General features: G+C 39.6%; 1 protein-coding gene across 3 annotated transcripts in view; it reads right to left on the reverse strand.

The window, feature by feature from the left end:
- The window catches only part of evi5b (ecotropic viral integration site 5b), a 69,025-nt gene extending 51,726 nt beyond the window's left edge, over nucleotides 1-17,299 (reverse strand). For 2 of the 3 annotated variants that reach the window (XM_038306166.1, XM_038306162.1), the window contains exon 1: nucleotides 14,104-14,360. The gene's annotated coding sequence lies outside the window, so the exon portion shown is untranslated. Of the gene's footprint in view, nucleotides 1-14,103; nucleotides 14,361-17,043 lie in introns of those variants that run through there. The other variant, XM_038306164.1, reaches the window with a different exon arrangement.
- Nucleotides 17,300-23,056: the final 5,757 nt, after the last annotated feature.

Genomic DNA, 23,056 nt, shown 5'->3' on the forward strand with positions numbered 1-23,056 from the left:
TCTATATATGTTTTTGAATTATACTGTAAGACCAAGGCAACATTTCAACATCAATGTCAGTAATCACAACTAATTGCAAAACATTATGCCTCCACTGTGTGTTGCAGGAGCAGAGGGCTTGTGTCAAAACCCATCCCATGCCACTCAGTACAGAAGAAGAACCACCATCCACCTCTACAAAGCGAAAGCGGTCACTAGGCAGCTTTTTCAAGGCGGTCCCTGCTTCCTCTACTATGCAGTTGGAGGATACCATTAAAGCAGAACTGGACAACTACCTCATAACTCCTAGCATTGATGGAGAGCAAGATCCACTGGCCTGGTGGAGAGTGCACAATGTCAACTTCCCCTGGCTTAGCAGGTTGGCTCGTAAGTACCTTTGCATACCAGCAACGAGTGCACCATCAGAGAGACTGTTCAGTGCCAGTGGTAATATTGTCACATGTCAGCGTGCAAGTCTGAAGCCAGCAAGGGTTGACATGTTGGTTTTCCTGGCCAAAAATCTCTAAAGAGATGTAGCGATGAAGGGGAACATCGTTTTTTTCATCTTATCCTGAAATCCCTTACTTGCACTTACCCTGACATAACTTTGTTCATCTTTTTTACTTATCTTTTGTTTACTGACTATGTAAAATAATTTAACCATTCTGGCATCATTTGTTGTGAGGAAAATATAGGATAATTTAAACTTTAATACTATTATTGTACTGTTGTTATTTTTTACTACCTTTTATGTTTCAATTCCTCTTGCCACTTTATTTGAAGAAGCACAGGTTTCTAAGTACAGGGGTTGTATTTCTGTAACTGCTCTGTTGCTTATGTTCATAAGCTAGGTCCTTTGAGCCATTTTGCACTACTTTTAAGGTAAGACTTCATTTTTGCTCAACTTTGTTGTTATATGTTATATTTTTTATGTAGCTTATGTTATTTTACAAAAGTGCAATTGTTTTGATGCTGCTGAGCCATTAATGTTTTTTTTATGAAAAATGTAAAAGAAGCAAAAGTTTACTTAAGAGGGCTCCCGTCCCTTTGTAATTTTTATGTAGCCTACGTTATTTTACAAAAGTGCAATTATTTTGATGCTGATGAGCCATTGATGCTTGATATTTTTTGTTAATGAATGTAAAAGAAGCAAAAGTTTACAAAGGAGGGTTCTCATTTTATTTGACTTTTTTGGATAATATAATTTGTTTCTTAGGTGCTTGAATAAACAGTCTTGCATTTGAAATATGTTGCCACCAGTTTTCATTCTTGCATTATCTTAATTGAATTCATTGGTTATATAATTATTAAATATATATTAATTTGTACTGAAATTTGATTAAAAAAAAATAAATCGTGGTTGAAATCGAAACCGCAATCTCTGCCAGAAAAATCGCAATTTCAATTTTTTCTTAAAATCGTTCAGCCCTATAAATCCTATACACTGTATAGGATTTCCTGAAAGCGCGCGCCGGCGCGTTCATGACGCTACGGAAGCCAGCATACCAAACCAGATGAAAGTGCGCATTCAGCGTCTGCTCTGCTGATAATGCAAGCGTAGAAGAAGAAATGTGCTGTTTACCTGTGCAAAGAAAGAAACAACGAAAGAAAAATGTCTGAGGACTTCAGTGTTGAGGAAGAGCATGAGTTCTTTGCCGAGCTGAATGCGCACTTTCATCTGGTTTGGTCTGCCGCGGTTTCCGTAGCGTCATGAACGCGCTTTTAGGAAATCCTATACACTACTGTTTATGCTCTAAAAACATTCTAAATGACTTCGTTTCGAGTAAATTATGGATGCTACCCACTCAGGACACTTGGAATACATTGGACGAGCAGTATGGGGGAATATTGACACGTTTTTTGTGGACTTTTATGGACCTTTCTGTCTCGGTCACCATAGACCTCCATTATTTGAATGTCAGCAGACAGCAAGAAGCCTCCCAGATCTCCAGATGCATTTGAGATATCAAAAAAGTACTCCAGAGTGTTGTTCAGCATGGGGGTGAGTAGAAAATGATGGTTAATCATGTTTTGGGTGTACTATTCCTTTAAGATGCTTCACCGCATGGGGAAAAGTTGACTGTCTTGTCCACATGTATAAAACAAGACTAGAGAGTAACACTTCTGGTCTAGGAAACAGTGTACCATTACAGGGTGACCTCACCTTCCAGGTCACGTGTCCCGAGTCAACCAGCATGACCCGCGGCTCGTACCGTTATGACGATGCAGAATGCATCAGGAGGATTACAGAGGATCTGTGATCTACAATTATTTATAATTCACCCTCCATTCCAGAAAAAAGTCTTTTGTTATTAAATTTGATCGCAACAGGTTATTAACCTGAGTAAATGCTACAGCTCAGCTAGCAGGAGAACAACACAAAACAACTCCTCGTCATGATTTAAAGCTCCTCTTTATTTACCCTCAGCGTCTCTGATCCACTATGGAGACACAGACACCTTTAGTCTAGTAGCTTGAAACTCAATGATTCAACCAACACTTACAAAAACAAGCCAGGAGTATTTTAACACAGTAAAAATTATAACCTATAAAAAAAAATTATCCAGTTATCACATCTAAAATATTTGACTTCACAGAATTTTTATTTAATCACTTGTTATGACCTGATTATTTTATGTTGATGTACACAAATCTTCACTTGATGAACCAACCTAATGTACTTACTTTAAACTAAATGAGCATTAATTAATGTTTGTATTGATGCCGGTTGATTAATTTAAACAAATTATAATTTTCACATTTCATTTGACTTTACTTCTAAAATAATTTTCATTTCCCATTTTATAAACTCTATAATAAAAACACCTGGCCAACAGATTAATTTGAATGTATTTATTACTTGTTAACATGGCCTTAAAGCTACAGTGTGTAATTTTCAGCGACATCTAGCGGTCAGACTGCAGACTGCAGCAACATGAACGTCTCCCCCCCACCGCTTCTCCCCCCCAACAGTACGGCGAGCGTTACGGGACAAAATGTCTTCCACGACGTCCGCATCACCTACCTTCTCAAGTGATGAGGTTTGTTTACATAGATAATTTTACAGATAGTATTTCATTAGTCTGTGTAGGGTATAGATTTCATGTAGACTTAAGATAATAAATATACCCGTTATTTTTTCTACGTCGTTGTGACGTTTTGGTGAGCTGCTTTGCATGGTGATATAAACAGACGAAGTAATTGTAGTCATTAGTTTAACAGCGAGATTGTGTTCGCTGGAAGAATATATATTCCCCGTTTACAGAGTCCAAGTCTTGTTTGTGGCACGGGGGTTACAAGGCGAGGAAGAGGGAAAGGAAGAGGGCAGAGAGGCCGGGGTGAGCGTGCAGCTGGGGCCAGGCGAGAGAGGGGAGCCAGCGGGGTGAGAGCAGAGGAGGAAAGGCTTGAAGATCTCCAAAGGAGCCGGAGAGAAGTAACCGAGGTATATATCCAGAAAATTATTTTACAGAAAATTACTGAATCATTACCTGTGAAACGTCAGGGACGTTGCTGAATAAGTATACTGGAGAGTAACAGCATCATCACGCAGCATGTTATTGTTTTAGACAGGTCTGAGCATCCTGTACTCCAAAAACTGCAGTGATATTAGACAATTGTGTGTATAGGATTAATTACCTGTCCAAGAGAAAACTGGCAACTTGAGCGTCACTTTGAAAACCTTTTTCCTCCATCAGTGACTTCCATCGTGTAAATGCCGTGCCAATGTTGATCCGTGTTTTTTGTCGTTTCTTGTCACTCTTGCGTTTATTCTCGTCGTGTTTCCGCTTCTTAGATGACGGGGGTTCGGTGTCCGCCGCTTTTCGTTGTGATACAGAGTAGGCATGATCCTCCATTCGTCTGATGTTTGGCCACACAGTGCCAAACAGTTTGCAAAGTCACTCACGCCTGCCGCCTTGTTTACCTTTCTTGTTACCGAGGCGCAGTATACCTGCTTCTACTTCTTCTTTGGTTTCAGGCAGACTAAACGCTTCTCAGGCATAATACTGCCATCTACTGTTCAGTACCGTCTCAGTTCATCTCTCTCAACTTGCCGTAGTTATTTTCGAGCGTCATGGGAGATCTCGCAATCGCTAGTTTGTTGCCTCTACGCTGCCGTAGCGCAAAGATGTCAGCCTCCATGGCTGCGAGACCCGCTCCTATGTAATTATAAATAACGAATTCTAAGGCAACGCAAATGTTATGGTTAAAAGGCTGAGCTCATAGGTGATGATAAATAACATAGTTATGTATAATATATTAAATTTCTGAATTTATATGCCTGTAATTATTACACACTGTAGCTTTAAATGGTGTAAATTGACGTTAGCTAACCTCAGCAAGCGGTAGCAGTTAGCATCCGTTGCTCACCACAACAGCCCTCCTGCTCTTTATAACATAATGCTGCGTTCACACCAGACGCAGCAGGCGCAGCAGAAGCAGCGAGTTTACATGCAAAGTCAATGGTTGACGCGCTTCAAGGCGCAGCAAAAGGTCCCGCAGCTCGTTTTGAGCAGCAGGTGCAGCGTGTCAGGAGTGTTTAAGCATCTGACGCACGCCGCAAACGCGCTGCTGCTCGAGATGGAAAAATTTGACTTTTGCTGCTCGACGCGCCGCATCAACCAATCAGTGAAGCTGATCTGGGAGCCACATCGCCACATCGCTGATGATACAGAGTGCTGTGATCGCTCCTCTGAAACAGTTTATTAACGCCTTAATTAACTTAAAATGCTGAAACCTGCCGACAAAGCGTGTTCGCTTTTATTATCCTGGTGCCTGCAGTTTGGATTATGTACATGAAAACAACCTTCCAGCCGCTGTGGCAAACCGCGAGGAGGCGACAGTGCCATAGGCTGCTGATGAATGGGATTCCTACTGACAGCGCACCGCCGGTATGTGGGGGTCTGAGCGGCTCAGACAGAAATATTATTGGAAGGCAGGATGGTAATCTGGATGAACTGACTGCACTGATTAAGTTTTCAGGTGGATTTTCCCCCACTTAAAAACATATTAAAACTACTTTATTCCCACTGATCACAGCAAATATAGCTGCAAGGCAAAGAAAGGATAGAGTAGCTCCGCCCAATGCGCGTTAGACACACTTTTGCACCGCGCAGCTAGAGCAGCAAAAAGGAAGCAGCAGACGCGATTTTGCTGCTCCTGCTGCGTCCGGTGTGAACGTAGCCTAACACTGGAGGCTCCTGCTGCAGGTGACGGCCTGGTATTCAGCATTTAAAGGTGCTGTAGGAGTTGTTGGAAAAATGGTTCCAGCAAGCTATATTTCTGAACATACACAACCTTGCCTCTCCCTTCAGACCACCCCTCAAAACCACGCCTTCAAATCACAGGAAAGCGCATGCTGTCGGCAGCGAAGCAGGAGCAGCGCTGATGATGCAGAGCGCTGCGATCACTCCTCTGAAACAGTCTATTAACGCCTAAATTAACTTAAAATGCCAAAATCTGCTGGCAAAACATGTTCGCTTCCATCATCCTGGTGCCTGCAGTTTGGATTACGTACATAAAAAAACCCTTCCAGCCGCCGCTGTGAACTGTGAGGAGGCGACCGGGCCATAGGCTGCTGTTGAAAGGGATTCCTAGTGACAGCGCACCACAGGTGTCCAGGGGTCTGAGCGGCTCTGGCAGAAATAACATTTGAAGGCAGGATGAAATCTGGATGAACTGTCTGCACTGACCATGTTTTCAGGTGGACTTTCTCAATTCAAAATAGATTCAAACTGCTTTTTCCCCACTGATCCCAGCAAATATAGCTGCCATTGTTCAAGGCAAAGAAAGGATAGGGTAGCTCCGCCCAACGCGCATCAGACCCACTTTTCCACCGCGGAGCTAAAGCAGCGACTGGGATTTTGGTCAACTGCAGTGAAGCACGTAGTCGAAACAGGGAGCCAGCGGGGGGACGGAGCGACCAAACCAGACCGGTGATGGTAGCCTGGATACCTGCGTCGCCGTGCTTCCCCCACCTGCGTTTCAGGTCCCCAGCCCCCCTCCTTCGGTTGAGGACGGGTGGCTCATGGCTCTCTGCTGAGGTCCGGTCCAGTCAGCGGTCCAGCAGTCAACACTTCACACCCTAGCAAAGATGCTTCAGCCACGCAGCAGAACTAAACTTGTACAAGCATCAAAAATAAAGCAGCACGCACATTTCGGCTGCTCTTGCTGCTTTAGGTGTGAACGTAGCATAACAGTGGCTTCCAGCCATGGCGTCCTGCACGCGCATTGGGGGGTCGATTTGTTCATATATGAGGATACGCGCACAGGGGGGGAGGGACAAGCAGACGACAATGATTGACATGTCAGGAACCAATTGTGTACAACGGACTGTCTTTTGTGATTGTTGCCGTTATTCATTGTTTCTCACTGTAGCGAGGACCATTTATTTTAGTTTCACTTCCAGACCTCCTATTTCACTGCTTGCTAAGCGACTGAGGGGAGATCTTTAAGCCACATGGTAAAAAATGCGTCAGAAAAGATCTCCTACTGCACCTTTAACTCGAACAAAACTCCAAACTGTACCTTCAAGCAAAGTTTGTTTAGCTGTGGATGTAGCCCGGTTGAATGAGCAAGGGCTTTTGGCTAGCTAACATTAGCGATTCATTGTCCTAATGCTATCGGTAAATGCATAAACCCTCTCAGACATCAGCTAGCTTTTATTAACTAGGTAACTAGCCAGCTAGAAAATTGATTATAAGCAACTGCTTTGCTACTTGCATTTATTTATGGGCGAAATCCACCCAGGATGTAGAGACAAAGAACATGCTCTGACTGCAGCATGCAAAGCGCAATTCACATGTGACTCATACAAAAACAATCCCCTGCAGCTCATGAATTAAAAATATACATATTTCTTTGTTTTGGGTCCTTTATACATGTATTTAGTTTAGGTTAAATCAAACTTGATGTCTCAAAATCCAAAAATAATGAGTTATGCAATCAAGTCAATAATTTTATCCAGTTTACAGTCATTAGTTTGAATGAACAGCTACATGTTACACTTTTTTTTCCTGTGTAAAGGCAGAAGTGTTCGCCCATAAACAGCCAGAAAACAGAGAAGTAAACCAGTGGAGTGTTAAAAGAGCTGCTAGTTCAGGCGCTGTGACCCAACTCAGAACAGAAACTCCAGTTTCAGCAGATGGTTTTCCACCCGAGGAGGGACTGAAACCTAATATTTGAAACTGCAAACAGGCTAAATACAAACAAGCTTCATTCTCATGTCAGTATTTCCTTAGAACATTTAAAGGAATAGTACACCCAAAACATGATTAGCCTTCATTTTCTACTCACCCCCATGCTGAACAACACTCTGGAGTACTTTTTTGATATCTCAAATGCATCTGGAGATCTGGGAGGCTTCTTGCTGTCTGCTGACATTCAAATAATGGAGGTCTATGGTGACCGAGACAGAAAGGTCCATAAAAGTCCACAAAAAACGAGTCAATATTCCTCCATACTGCTCGTCCAATGTATTCCAAGTGTCCTGAGTGGGTAGCATCCAGAATTTACTCGAAACGAAGTCATTTAGAATGTTTTTAGAGCATAAACAGTAGTGTTTAGGATTTCCTGAAAGTGCGCACACGCGCGCTCACGACGCTACGGAAGCCGGCAGATCAAACCAGATGAAAGTGCGCATTCAGCGTCTACTCTTCCAATAATGCAAGCGTAGAAGAAGAAATGTGCCGTTTACCTGTGCAAAGAAAGAAACAACGAAAGAAAAATATCTGAGGACTTCAGTGTTGAGGAAGAGCATGAGTTCTTTGCCGAGCTGAATGCGCTGGTTTGGTCTGCCGGCTTCCGTAGCGTCGTGAGCGCGCATGTGCGCGCTTTCAGGAAATCCTATACACTACTGTTTATGCTCTAAAAACGTTCTAAATGACTTCGTTTCGAGTAAATTATGGACGCTACCCACTCAGGACACTTGGAATACATTGGACGAGCAGTATGGAGGAATATTGACACGTTTTTTGTGGACTTTTATGGACCTTTCTGCCTCGGGCGCCATAGACCTCCATTATTTGAATGTCAGCAGACAGCAAGAAGCCTCCCAGATCTCCAGATGCATTTGAGATATCAAAAAAGTACTCCAGCGTGTTGTTCAGCATGGGGGTGAGTAGAAAATGAAGGCTAATCATGTTTTGGGTTTACTATTCCTTTAATAGCTGAATATTTTAATATACATTAAAAAATCGATATGCACCAGCTTTAACACTCACAGGTACATGTATTGGCCAAACCCTTCTTTTTTTAAGCCTGATGTTTGCCAATTTTTAAACGCTAGTTAAATCGGGCCAAAGATATGAATCTGTGAGCAGCAGCAGGGTTGCTGTGGCTGCGTTGACAGTAAAAGTGTCAAACACAATAACTCAGCTAAACTGCTAAAGGCTGGATGTTCTGCAGGCTCCAAGGTTTCTGTGCTGCAGCCAGACGTTCAATTAGCTGTGAGCTGCAGACAGAAACAGACTCCACAGACAGCTGGGATATGATCAACACCAGGGACTCTGTCTCCTTATAAGTAACTATGTTTTATTCCTATGGCATCTTTCAAAATTATTATTCAATTAAAAAAAGAAAGTCATAAAAAACAACAGCATGAAGATTTAAAAACTATAAAGGCTGTGGCAGCATAAAAGGAGGAGAGGGTGAATAAACTTTCCTTAAAGAGCTAGAACCCCCTTCAAAATGCATCATGAAAGTATTTGTACACAAGTCTCAGATAATAATATGAACATGACGGCCGTAACAAAGAGCAGTAAAATGACAAGCTAAATTTTTAATGTCAGAAATACAAATGTTACTTCTCACGCAGGGTTTATGCAGAGCAGGCTAACATTAGCATGCTTATTCTCAGCCTGACCAACTCAGGTTGCTCTTTCTGAAAGAATACTGCATCCTATTGCCCTATTATTTTTTTGTTTTGTTTTATGCTTTTCTAGTTTTTAGTAAATAAAGTCCTTTTTATATATTTACAATAACAAAGGAGGTAACACACTGGAGTAAACAAGGAAACAGCCTACTTTTGATAAGCTAGTAGCCATCTCCCGAAAAAGTTTGGAATCTATAAATGATAGACCAAGATCCGGTGTATAAAAAATATGTAAAATAATATTTGATTGTAAAAGGAATAAGACTGGAATAGAGCTGGGAATGCTGCTGCTCGCTGAAGGAGAGGCTAAAGCTGCCGAGGCTCTCAACTTGACACCGTCCCAGTTTTCCTTGATGTTCTGATCAGAGGCTCTTAGGATCATTTATTAATTTAATATTAGCTGGTCTTTGACCACGCAGAGCTTTTTTTATTTTTCAACCACAAAGTCTTGTAAGACAGTTGGGATTTATTAAGTAGTCACCATTTAGTTTTCTGATACATCCAGAGTGCTGCCAGCAGATTGCACCATCCCTGTTTATGTTAACTCATCGCACCCGGTGCTGGAATTCTATTTAGGCTAGATTTACACCGGCCACGACCGGCAACCTCCTGGTTATTGTGATGACAATTGATTTCAAGAGTCGGTTGTTGCATTTTTTCCTGAGCATCTCTCTTCTGCCATCGGTCACTTTTTTTTTTTTTTTTTGGGGGTCAGAGTGCCCAAAACAGGGGGACAAATCACCTGGACAACAGAGGTAAGGGGAGACGGTGTTCCTAAGCTTAGGGAGGAGCAGCAGGGAATCAGTACAAGAACAATAGCCGATAAGGGGACGAGCTGTACAGCGGCAGAGGCGGCAAGTTTCCGCTGCTAGCTCGGGAAGAGAGCTGAGGGATACAGCAGAAGCTTGGAGAGGCCTGCCAGTAAACAGAGCACTGATGGCCTGGAAGAGGCTACAGATGCCTCAGGTTAGCTAGAGGCTAATTGCGGAGAACTGAAGCAGAACAGCGTTAGACTTAAGGGCAGATTATACTTCTGCACACAACTGCACACATCAAATAACGCTTGGATTTGGTTACAAACCAGTTTTGCTGGTATGCTTCTGAACCGTCGGTCTGGAATTTCTAGGGACGCACAGCAGCTTCCCTCCAAAGCACAAGGGGGAGCCTATTCGAGAACTTGCGAGAACTTCGGTGGATGGTCACGAGAACTTTGTTTTTGCAGAGACCTTGGCATCTTTATATAATTTGTCTGAGGCATCGTACAAGTGGTTGTACTTCCAAACCTCCTCGATTAACCTTTTCGTCGTAGTTGTCCATTGTAGTTGTTCCTCGGTTTTTTAAAAATGTCGCGCCCCGGCACTGAATCGAGAATAACGATCACACAGACATCCGGAAAGGCATACCAAGGACCAATCACAGCTGCTTTTTGTCTGCGCAGGATTGCGACTGTCCAATGCGTAGTCAGAATTTTTTTGAGGTGCGCGACGACGACACAGAGAAAGATTTGACGGTTACAGAGGCGATGCGTCAGAGACATAACTTGGCCTTTATTCAATTTGTCAGTGACATAGAAGGAGCCCGCCAGAGGGACAAAGTAGGAAGAGACGACAGCAGGCTGAGGCTAGAATCTAGAGCAGTGGTCTCCAACCCTGGTCCTCAAGATCTACTGTCCTACAGATTTTAGATGCATCCCTGCTTCAACACAGCTGAATCAAATGATTGATTACCTTTTCAAGCCATTCATTTGATTCAGCTGTGTTGAAGCAGGGATGCATCTAAAATCTGTAGGACAGTAGATCTTGAAGACCAGGGTTGGAGACCACTGATCTTGAGGCTACTGCAAGAGATGGCTAGAGGACTGCTAAACATCGTCTGCTGGCGAAGTGAGCGGCGGAGTGGGATGACAGAAGCAGAAGCTGGTCCGTGTCTGTGCTGGAGGTTGAACATGAAACAGTTCTTCTAGAACTAAATTAAAACAGCTTTTTTTAAAAGCCACTAACAAACCTCTTAAGAACATTCCCTGCTTCATTCTTTGCCAACGTTAGTTTCTGTCTTCCATTTTGATTTTAAAAAAGCTTGTCTATCCAGCCTCCTTCCAAAAAAAGCAGTGGTCAATTAAGGACACTTTCTCGTCTCCTAATTTTTGTACTCGTTAATAGGGATGGGGATCGAAACCCGGTTCCATCAAGGACCCGGTTCCACTTTTTTCAAAACCCGAAAATCAATAACGTTTGGGCTTATCGATACCACTATCGAGTCTGGTCGTTTTTTTTTTTTTCTCCCGGAGGTCCTGTAACATAATTGTGTGTCCCTCGAGTCGCGTCACAGCATTTAAATCTAATCAATCCAATCACTGCAGCATGTCCACCAATGTTTTGGAATGAAATTGTAAGCAAACAGATATTAAAAGTAAAACAAGTGAAGTCTGGCACTTAACTTTGCTCGCGACTCGAGGATGGCTGAACAGAAAAGACGCCTCCTCCTCCTGCCGCCGCACCACAATCGGGCCCATCTTCATCATCCACTCAGAGTACCACTGGTAAGCGCGCACACAGACTTTGTAGCTTGTCCGGTCAGTTAAAAATAGTAATAGTGAAATCCGTCTTGTAATCGGCAGCATACAAGCTAGTTAGCTTGAATAGTAAATAAAGTTTCAGACGTGCTGCGTGATGATGTGTTCAGATTGGCTCAGTAAAACGACAATTAGGTTATCATGATGCTTTCAAGTGTAACGTAAAGAAAACGGGAAATTGAGTTTTTGGCGAGAAACACGAGTAATCCAGTTGTATACTGCTCTAATTATTTTAGAATATATAATTAAACTACTGATGCCAACATTTATTAAAAATTACATTTAATTTAAAATAAAATTATTTATTTGTTAAATATTTTCCTAATCACTAAAAACATGATGAAAAGTGACAGTAGACAATAAATTAACCAACAATTGTGAAAATATATTCTAGTTAGTTTTATGTCATTTCAAAGTGGCCTATTACATTAGCCATGTTTATTGAAGGCTAGAAACGTTTTTGTTATGCTCACTTGTTGAGCAATAAAAGCAATACCAGTTCTGTTAAAAAATATTGTTGCATCGTCTTTCCACCAAATAACAGAAAAATATCGATAGTGGTATCGATAAAGACTCGGATCGATAAGGAGTATCGATAAAGGTATCGATATCAATAAATATTAACGATCCCCATCCCTACTCGTTAATGAACTTGACAAAAAAGCGTTGAAGAATTTATGGATTTGATGCTGCTCTAATGTAAATAAACCTCAGTATCAGTTGATAGGATAGGTCTGCAGTCTGGTCGGTAGAAAATGACACACTGGAGCTTTAAACTTTTAGATGTTTCATAATTGAAAATGTCAAGTACTGAATGACATTTCATACAATGACTGAGCATCAGTTCATGCCTGTTGATCATCGCCGCTTTAAAAGACAAGGGTTTATAATCAGCTCATGTCCTGTGCGGAAACGTTTGGCTGCTACACTAAATAATACATCTGTCATTTATTCCAATGATTGGATTATCTATAAATCAATTATTACCAGAACAACAACAAAAAATCCTCTAAAGTTATAGATGGGTGCAACAAAGAGAGCGTTAAAGAAGAAATAAATGGCAGTGAGTGTTTGTACAAATACCAGCATTGATCCCTGTTTTTTCTACATTTAGGTCAGAAAGGCCTAATAGAAATACTTAAATTATATTAAATTAGAATAAATAATTTGTTTTATTACTTTTCCTGATCAGCTTCAGGCTTCCTGATCTTATAATGACCAACACATGCTACTTCACACCACTGACCTACACTGCTTCTCATTAGCTCTCTGAAACCGTTCTCTTATTAGCCCAATTTTTATATGCTACTGCAAACTCCAGAAATGTGCTGCATTAAATATATAACTTAAAAGTAGACATCCCGTCTATTTTTAAGGCTAGGCTTAAAACCTTCCTTTTTGTTTAAGCTTATAGTTAGAGTGGCTCAGGTTATCCTGACCTATCTCTATAGTTATGCTGCTATAGGCTTAGACTGCTGGAGGACATAGGAACCCCCATTTCATCATTCTATCTCTATTCTCTCCAACGTTCTGCTCTCTCTGCTTTTCACATAGTAGCTTCATCTGTTCTGTTCATGTTTGGCTGTGACTCCATCCTGGAGAGAAACATCAGCTGTGCTGCTGCCATCAACACCTTTGTTTATAGATGTTGGAGATCGCCTGTTTTTCCAGTGTAGTCCTGTTTCTCTGACTGTGACTGGCTGGATGTGCTCTCTTTATCCTCGGACATGGGAGCTGGCTTGAAGCTCGTCTACCTGGCTGTATGTTTCCTGGATGATGCCGCCTTTTGTTTCTCTGCTCCTGCCTCCTTGAACCCCAGTCGGCCTCAGCAGATGGCCACTCACACTGAGTTCTGCTGGAGGTTTCTTCCTGTTAAAAGGGAGTTTTTCCTTTCCACTGTCGCTACAAGCATGCTAAGTGTGAGGGATTGCATTTGAGTCAATGAGTCGATGCAATCAGCTGGTTTTACTTAGAAAACTTTGAATCAATTTGACTGGATGATCTGGTGAACTTTAAAGTGCCTTGAGATGACATGTGTTGTGAATTGGCGCTATAGAAATAAACTGAATTGATTTGAAGATGCTAATCTGAGGTTGGTTTATCATCCACTGCATTACTGTTCAATATGTTTTTTGTTTTTTTCTGTCTGCAGTCTGAGAAACAGTCAACATGACAGCGTAGCACCTTCAGCCCCCTGCCTGTCCAACATCTCTGCAACATTTCCATCTCTAAACAATGACTTTAGCCTCAGAAGCCCAGGTTCCTTTTATGGTTCGATGGTGCTGAGCCCTATCATGGGGATCTAGCATCAAATTCAACAGTCTTCCAGAAAAATCCACAAGTTACACCCTTATTATAGAGAGGAGACACCACAAAGCTAAACAAAACACAATTTTAAAGGCTTAACAGCTTAAATAGTAACTTTATTATTATTTTTTTAACACAGTCAATACCCAGATACTTCAGTTAAAGAGCCCAGCTGCAAATGTTTAAGCTCCAGCGACACCAGTTCGAAGTAATACTGCGAAAAACCGGCTGGAAGAGTTCAGTAATAACAGTGTCTATGACTCCAGAGCAATGTCACCACAGCCACAATAAAGGAGATAACTTTGAGTCCACCGGTGAACAGGAGTCAACTCCAGTAATTAGACCGAGCCCAAGAAAAAAAGAGAACATCCTTTACCTTGAAGCGTTTTTAGCCAGCAGCAGCAGCAGCACGCGCCTCCTGTTTCCCATGCACGAGGATAAGGCTCCGCTAATCAGAGAAAAAATCCCTCTAACAAACGCTTTATCCGCGCGCGTAGAAGAATAAGACAAGCCGGAGCGGCTAGGTTTGTTCTTGAAGAGCTAGCCAGCGTTAAGTTAGCCTGCTCCCATTGACTCCTCGGTCCAGCCCATGTAACCGTAATACGTGTACACAAATGTCTGCTAAGGACCGACCCACAGAAACGGCCTTCACTGTTTACATCGTCACAGCGCATGCGCTAAACTGGAGTAATGCTGCCACCAAGTGGACAAAATAAACAACTGCAGTTGGAGGGAATTTTACTTGTTACATTGGCTCAGAATGGGCCAAAGGAAGAAAAATATGCATGGGATACATACAGTATATACAGTACGTCCACATATGACAGCTTTTTTTTTTTTATAGTAGGATCATTATACAGGATTATTGCACAGGGTATTTATATGGATGGATATTATATATATATATATATATATATATATATATATATATATATATATATATATATATATATATATATATATATATATATATATATATAGAGATAAAGCGCATAATTAGAGTGGCTCAGGTTACCTCTATAGTTATGCTACTATAGGCGTAGACTGCTGGAGGACATAGGGACCCCTATTTCATCATTCTGCTTCATTCTATCTCTATTTTCCCACTCTGCAGAATCTGTTCGTTCAATCTCTTATGTTCTGCTCTCTCTGCCTTTTACAGCTGCTTTTTGTATGTCTGCTTCTGTCTCCTTGAACCCCAGTCGGCCTCAGCAGATGGCCGCTCACACTGAGCCTGGTTCCGCTGGAGGTTTCTTCCTGTTAGAAGGGAGTTTTTCCTCTCCACTGTCGCTACAAGCATGCTTAGTGTGAGGGATTTCCTTTTAGTCAAAGAGTCGATGCAATCAACTGGTTTTCCTTTGATAGAAAACTTTGAATCAATTTGACTGGATGATCTGGTGAACTTAAAGTGCTTTGAGATGACATGTGTTGTGAATTGGCGCAATAGAAACAAACTGAATTGAATTGAAATTGCACTGGATGTCAGATATAGAGAAACAGGTTATTGCACAGGGTATCAAATAGTAAATTGCACATTAACATTGCACAAGTTATTGCCATTGTAGTGTCACACTGTAGAGTCTGGCTGCATGAGGGATGAATAACCTGCAGTAGCGCTCTTTTTTACAAACAGGGTGTAAAAGTCTTTAACTAAAGGAGCTGCTCAGCTCCTCTACAGTCTGGTGCAGAGGGTGGAAGGTGGTGTCCATGATGGATGGAAGCTTGGACAGCCCCCTCCTCTGTTCAGTCACAAACAGGAGTTAGAGGAGTTAAACAGGCATTATTAAAAAAAGCACAAAAAAAATCTAAATAAAATGAAATCTTGTTTAACTTATATATTTTTAATGATATTTTTCTTTATGGACTGGGGTGTTTGATATTTCACTAATGATCGAATGCCTGATAAAAGATTTAGAAGACTTAGACTTAGTTATCCTTTGGGATTACTCCTTCAGGGAAGTTCTGTTCCCAGTAGCTTATATAGAGTATGAAGAGTTAAAGCAAAATGCGATTAAAGATAAAAAGTACAACAGACAATATCATTGTCTTTCCCAACCTCTGTATTAGATATCATGGTACCAGAGGTGAGTAGAGTACCAACAAATGGCACTTCACAATTTGTAAACAGTAGTTATCCAAGGAAAAAATAAATGAAATATTTGTTTAAAAGGCCACTTAAGTACAGATTATTTGTTGGACCATCACATTGTATTTGTTGTTTAGAGATGATGCAGCCAAAAAGAGTTTATATTTATATATTCAATATATATTTTCTATATATTTATATATAACTAGGAGTAGCGACACTTAACAAGTATGCTACTAAAGAAAAAAAGTACTGTAAAATAGAAGTACTCTTTAAAGTACTTTTTTTCAGTACTGATAACATGCCGAATACATCGAACATCCTTTATTCCTAGATATCGTTTATTTCTCCAAATGTGGCCCAGATCTACTGAGTATATCCTATTGAAGTGATTTAAAGTGCATAAATATTTGACATGTCTCACAGGACCTTTTTTATACCCTCCATTTTAAGGATATGAACTGATGGAGTTGATTATATTTATTTCAAAGCAGAGTTTATTGGAATAAAATCTCAATATTTACTTACTTTTATGCATTTAATATCTGTATTTTAAGTAATTGTTTATTTGATGCTTTTAAGCCTTTGTTTTTTTGGTGTCTAACCTCCGATGTCTAGTAAAACCATTTGGATTTCCTTGCACATGATTGCTGCTCTATTGATAAACTTATCTTGCATTTAAAAGGAATATCTTCCAATAAACCAACTTGAAAAACAGTCGTTTGATTTGACTTCATTTATGATCAAATACCAGGAGTGTGAAGCAACAAGAATTTGGTTATAAGATATGTATCGTAATACACATGTCCCAATGCAATTTATACTGATATATCCCAATACATAAACATAGTCGATATATTGACATCTTATAATAATAAAGGTCTGGAAAACTCCATGAGGTTCTGTTGCTTTTCTGTGGGAGCAGAGCAGCTAAATAATAGGCTCCTCTCCTGAATGCTGCCAACTTGGGGCGGGAGGTTTAAGAGTTATATAAAAATAGGATGAGGAAATGAATGTTTTCCTATAAATACTTTCAAAACTTAAGATCTATTCAGCAGTGTTTTTGATCAATATTAATTAATATTAATTAAGATATTTGATTGAATAATTTTTTAAACCCCTTTCAAACAAATTCTAAGTTTGTTAGCCTACTTTCTGATTATTAAGAAATAATAGCAATGTATTATGTAATGTGTGCAATTTCTGTGTTATATTATTAGAATGTCTTACCTGAAGTTCATTGCTGAAGGAAGAAAATACCTCTGTTGGAGTTTCAGATCTTTTTATTATCCCCAGGAGAGTCCTTTATTGAAGACACCCTGTCCTCATTGTAAATGCAGTTAATGCTATATATCAGTGTAATAAATATGTATGGGTCCTTTTAAAGAAAGTATTTAAAGGTTATTCAATGTAAAAAGAAAAAAAAAGAAAGAAAGAATGACAATCGGATTGAACCTGCTCAGTAGACCGGCTTCACTCAGTGACCAACAGAAACTCAGACTGAAGGAAACTGTGAGAATGAAGTTGCGGCGGTGAAAATGTGTCTAGATCCACATACTGAACAATCCCACAAACCAACTTTTCAGGTTTAACATGAGAGCGAGGTGTGACGCATGCCTTTTGTTGGCTGCTTGGACACTCCTCTGCTCATAGAAGGAGCTGACGTCGTGGCGTCATCCAGGAGACACGACATGACCAAGCGCAGCCCCGTAAATCTGATACGTCAGCCTGCATGTCACGTCTCGGCTGGAAACGTTGCATAACTGTAAACATAGAAATTATCAAGGTAGAGATAGCTGGAAAAATGTTGAGTCAAACTACATAGAAGACGAGGAAGGAACATGTTAAATAAGATCAGACATGTTTATCCTGATTCTTCCTTTCCAAACCTCTGTTTTCACCTTAGTCTAATGCCTTTTAAGGCTTTAATTTCCACTGAGCTGCTGCATTAACTCAAAGCTCCTCACATCTCAAAGTAAAAAAAAAAAAATCATAAACACTTCTTAAGCAGAGAAGCAGGTTAAATTTGTAGTTCGGTACATTCTCTGCAGCCACCACCTGCTTATCTAACAGAACAACATGTTCCCCTTTCAGAACCTTTCCATATCTTTCCTTTTGCTTTAGATGAAATCAGTCTACATTGAAAACGGATTAATGCAGGAGGCACGAATTATTCAGATTTAACAATAAAATAAAACAAAAACAGCTACTCAGACGCTTATAAACTAAGAACAGTGATAGAGTTACCATTAGGCAAAACTAGGCGGTTGCCTGGGGCTCAAGTTTCTGAGGGACGAATAAAAGTCCTCATACATTCATGGTTAACACAGTTATACACAGTGGTGTCAAAAGTACACACGTTTGTTACTTAAAGGAGTAGTACACCCAAAACATGATTAGCCTTCATTTTCTACTCACCCCCATGCTGAACAACACTCTGGAGTACTTTTTTGATATCTCAAATGCATCTGGAGATCTGGGAGGCTTCTTGCTGTCTGCTGACATTCAAATAATGGAGGTCTATGGCGCCCGAGGCAGAAAGGTCCATAAAAGTCCACAAAAAACGTGTCAATATTCCTCCATACTGCTCGTCCAATGTATTACAAGTGTCCTGAGTGGGTAGCGTCCATAATTTACTCGAAACCAAGTCATTTAGAATGTTTTTAGAGCATAAACAGTAGTGTATAGGATTTCCTAAAAGCGCGTTCACGAGCCTACGGAAACTGCGGCAGACCAAGCCAGATGAAAGTGCGCAATTAGCGTCTGCTCTTGATAATGCAAGCGTAGAAGAAGAAATGTGCTGTTTACCTGTGCAAAGAAAGAAACAACGAAAGAAAAATGTCTGAGGACTTCAGTGTTGAGGAAGAGCATGAGTTCTTTGCCGAGCTGAATGCGCACTTTCATCTGGTTTGGTCTGCCGCGGGTTCCGTAGACTCGTGAACTCGCAGGCGCGCGCTTTTAGGAAATCCTATACACTACTGTTTAGGCTCTAAAAACATTCTAAATGACTTCGTTTCGAGTAAATTATGGACGCTACCCACTCAGGACACTTGGAATACATTGGACGAGCAGTATGGAGGAATATTGACACGTTTTTTGTGGACTTTTATGGACCTTTCTGCCTCGGGCACCATAGACCTCCATTATTTGAATGTCAGCAGACAGCAAGAAGCCTCCCAGATCTCCAGATGCATTTGAGATATCAAAAAAGTACTCCAGAGTGTTGTTCAGCATGGGGGTGAGTAGAAAATGAAGGCTAATCATGTTTTGGGTGTACTATTCCTTTAAGTAGAAGTATAGATACTGCAGTTTCAAGAATCAACTTGACCTCTTTACTCAAGTAAAAGTGGAGAAGTACATGCTCAAAAAACTACTTAAAGTATAAAAGTATAAAATAACCTTTAAAAAAAAAAACAGCCAGATGCCACTATATGAACTGAAAGCTCAATTTTTCGACTATTTTGAAAATTTCTTTGAGATAGGGCCAAGGATGAGGGAGGTCTTGTTGGTCTCCGTCTCCCGATACGCTCTCGCCTGTGTCCGACCTTTCAGACATTTCAACATTTTTTCCTGAATCCCACATTGTAGCATGGCATAGACAATTCACGTTTACAGTTTAAAGAACACCTGCTTGCTTCTGATGATTTCCTTTAGCTAACCAATGAGTGTTTGCGTTATATGACTCATCGAATCACACTAGTTTTCACTAGATGTGGAGGGAGCCAATGATCTGCATTGGATGGAGCACATGACGGGAAATAAATATTTAGAAACATTAAACTGAAGCCAAGAGTAACGAGTAACGTTTGTTTTAAAAATGTAAGGAATAGAAAATACAGATACTGGTGTGAAAATTTAATGAGTAGAAGTCAGAAGTAGGAGGAAAAATAAGTAATGGAGTAAAGTGTAACACCGATAAAGTGTACTTAAAGGGGAACTCCGCTTATTTTTCTACATTGGCCCCTTGATTTTACTTTATTACACCATGTTCTACCCATATTAGTTGTGTGTCATTTGGAGCCGTTCTGAAGATATTCCGTTAGGTTATATCCAAGTAACGTCTTCCTATTGGGAAACGACTTGAAGGCACAAACTAAACTGTTCATAATTAATCATTTATTGTACGCCAGCATTCATAACATGTAGGTGAATCACTGTCCCCCAGACATCCATGGTTATATTTTCTTTATCCCACTAGATTTATCTTATTTTTTTATTATTTTTTTAGATGTTAAGATTTTTCCTTTGGCACAGACATGCGAGCAGAGACCAAGGTAATGCTAGGTGTGGAACATAAAAGGTGGTTGAGGCAGGAATTCTGCTTCATTCTATCTCTATTCTCCCACTCTGCAGAATCTGTTAGTTCAATCTCTAACGTTCTGCTCTCTGCTTTTTCTCTTCATCTGGTCTGTTCCTGTTTGGCTGTGACTCCATCCTGGAGAGAAATATCAGCTATGCTGCTGCCATCAACACCTTTGTTTCTAGATGTTGGAGATCAGCCTGTTTTCCAGTGTAGTCCTGTTTCTCTGACCGTGACTAACTGGATGTGCTCTCTTCATCCTCTGACATGGGACCTGGCCGTCTTTTATGGTTGCTTTTTGTATCTCTGCTTCTGTCTCCTTGAACTCCAGTGGGCCTCAGCAGATGGCCGCTCACACTGAGCCTGGTTCTGCTGGAGGTTTCTTCCTGTTCAAAGGGAGTTTTTCCTCTCTACTGTCGCTACAAGCATGCTCAGTGTGAGGGATTGTATTTGAGTCAATGAGTCGAATGAATCAACTGGTTTTCCTTAGATAGAAAACTGAATCAATCTGACTGTATGATCTGGTTGAACAGTAAAGTGCCTTAAGATGACACGTGTTGTGAATTGGCGCCATATAAATAAACTGATTGAATTGAATTTGAAATGGAATTTAAATGAGTTGCACTTGATTAGAACAGAATCTGTTGGTCTTTTAGAGCAAAGTGTTTTAAAATGAAAAGTTGTAAATTTGTTCTTTATAAATAAACCACCTAAAGTCAATTGGAACAAGATTCAACACTGTCTCTGGTTATTATTGTGTGCGTGTGTGAGGGGTGAGGGTTATAATTCAAAGTGAGACCTTCCTCCTGCAACTCTCCTGATTTTATTCGCCTTCTGGACAATCTGGGATCTAAGCAAAGCAGACAGAACGACTGGAACCACGCCATACAAAGAACAACAAAGAAATAGGATGATAATTAAAGATGAAAGTTGATATAAAACAATACAGAAATGTAAACAACTAAAGGAAGATAGCAGGAACTAAATGTTTAGTGAACCTAAAGCAAACAGCTTTGCTTAATTTGAACAAAAATTTGAACCAAAATGGATTTTCTCTTATCTAAACTCTACATTTATATCTCTGCCATATTTGGTCCGTCGGGTTGCATTGCACACTCCTATTGCAGCCTTCAACCAACTAATATTTCCGGCTCAATATTCTATCTGAAGAAAATGATTTATATTGGCTGAAGATCCTAAACACGTTAAAACAGGTTTTGGATTAGAAAGAGCAGCTTAAAATTATTGTTTGGAACCATTTTGGAGTAACTTTTAGCATATTTGAGAGATGGACACCAACCAGATTAAAAGAGCTCCATCAGTGCTGCAAAGACCGGGGCTTAAACATCCAACAAAAGCTTTGCATCAACATTTTTTATGAAAATAAGAAAAAAAACAAAAAAAAACAGAATCTTCAGAATCAGAATCAGACATACTTTAATAATCCCAGAGGGAAATAACTCTCCCACACACAAACCACACAGAATAATATAAATATATATACATATACAGTATAACTCTCTCTCTCTCTCCCTATATATCTCTTTCCCTATATATATATATATATATATATATATATATATATTTATATATTTATATATATATAGATATAGAGAGATTTATATCTCTCTATATCTATATATAGATATATATATATAGATATATATATATATGTATATATATATATATATATATATATATATATATATATATATATATATATATATATATATATATATATATATATATATATATATATATATATATATATGGATATGTATATCTATCTATCTATATATATATAGATATATATGCATATGTATAACTATAAATCCAAATGAAGTGATCATTTTAAAGGTAAAAAAAACCACTAAAGAGAGATAAGAAAAAATTCTCAGAACTAAAAAATATAATGTATGGTGCTAAGTAAAGACCCAAAAAAATAAGTTGAAAGAAATGCGGCAGCTGGTTTAAAGAGAATTGAAAATCTGCAAAAAGCACGATTTTATAAGAAAACCTTTCCAGAGCAGGTAAAAACAAAGTGCAAATCATCATTTGAATTTGTTCAGATAAAGGCAGCTATAAAACCATATACATGCAAATCATAAATATTCTGCATTTATACAGCAAATGTGAAATTAAATTTGGGTGGAGCACAAATCTCTGTGGTGCTTCATAAATGCTAGAGAAAGATTGATTAAAAACCTGAACAAACTATCTGTTGCAGAAATAAAATCAAACCCACTCTAACTCTGCTACCTTTATCCCTTTAACACAATGGAGCCGTTGATGTTTGACAGCATCAAATTCAGCACTGGGATCTAATAGAACGGGTGAAAACAGGTCAATTTTATGGAGCTATGAGAACCTCATTACTGAGCCTAACCGGTGCTGTTTTTATGATATAATGAGCTTTGAAAAAAATGTTAGAACTGTAAATTTACAGTTGTTTTTACTATTTTTCAAGGCAGTACTTTTAAAAGATGAAATTGTCCAGTGAGCTGTTTCTAAATAGAACTTCTTTTTGTTTTAAACGTGTGTAAATATAATGACAAATAAAAAAATCTGTCTCTCTCTGTCTCTGAAACCTACTGAACGTCATTACTGTTCGCCTAGTTGCTTTGTTGTGGCCATTTATGTTACATGTAATTTGCAATTTCTACCAACTTATTTTTCTTCTTTTGGTAGGTAAAATATATTTAAGTTAATTTAGAACCAACATTTTTCATTTATTGTTCATATTTGGAATTGTTTAGATTACGTTGTTCCAGTGATTGTTAGACCGTCTCATTAATTTAAGTAATTAAGAACACCGCTGGTGGTGGTGGATTGGGTGGTACAGTAAATGTCTGGTGTGGAAGGGAGGTTTTGTAAAATTAGTTTTCGACTACTTTTTTGGAGTTTCAAACACAAAATTAGCAATATTTTTCGTTTTGACTAAGT

This window comes from Cyprinodon tularosa, unplaced genomic scaffold (assembly GCF_016077235.1).
Source record: "Cyprinodon tularosa strain WSP-4 unplaced genomic scaffold, ASM1607723v1 ctg574, whole genome shotgun sequence".
Taxonomy (NCBI): domain Eukaryota; kingdom Metazoa; phylum Chordata; class Actinopteri; order Cyprinodontiformes; family Cyprinodontidae; genus Cyprinodon; species Cyprinodon tularosa.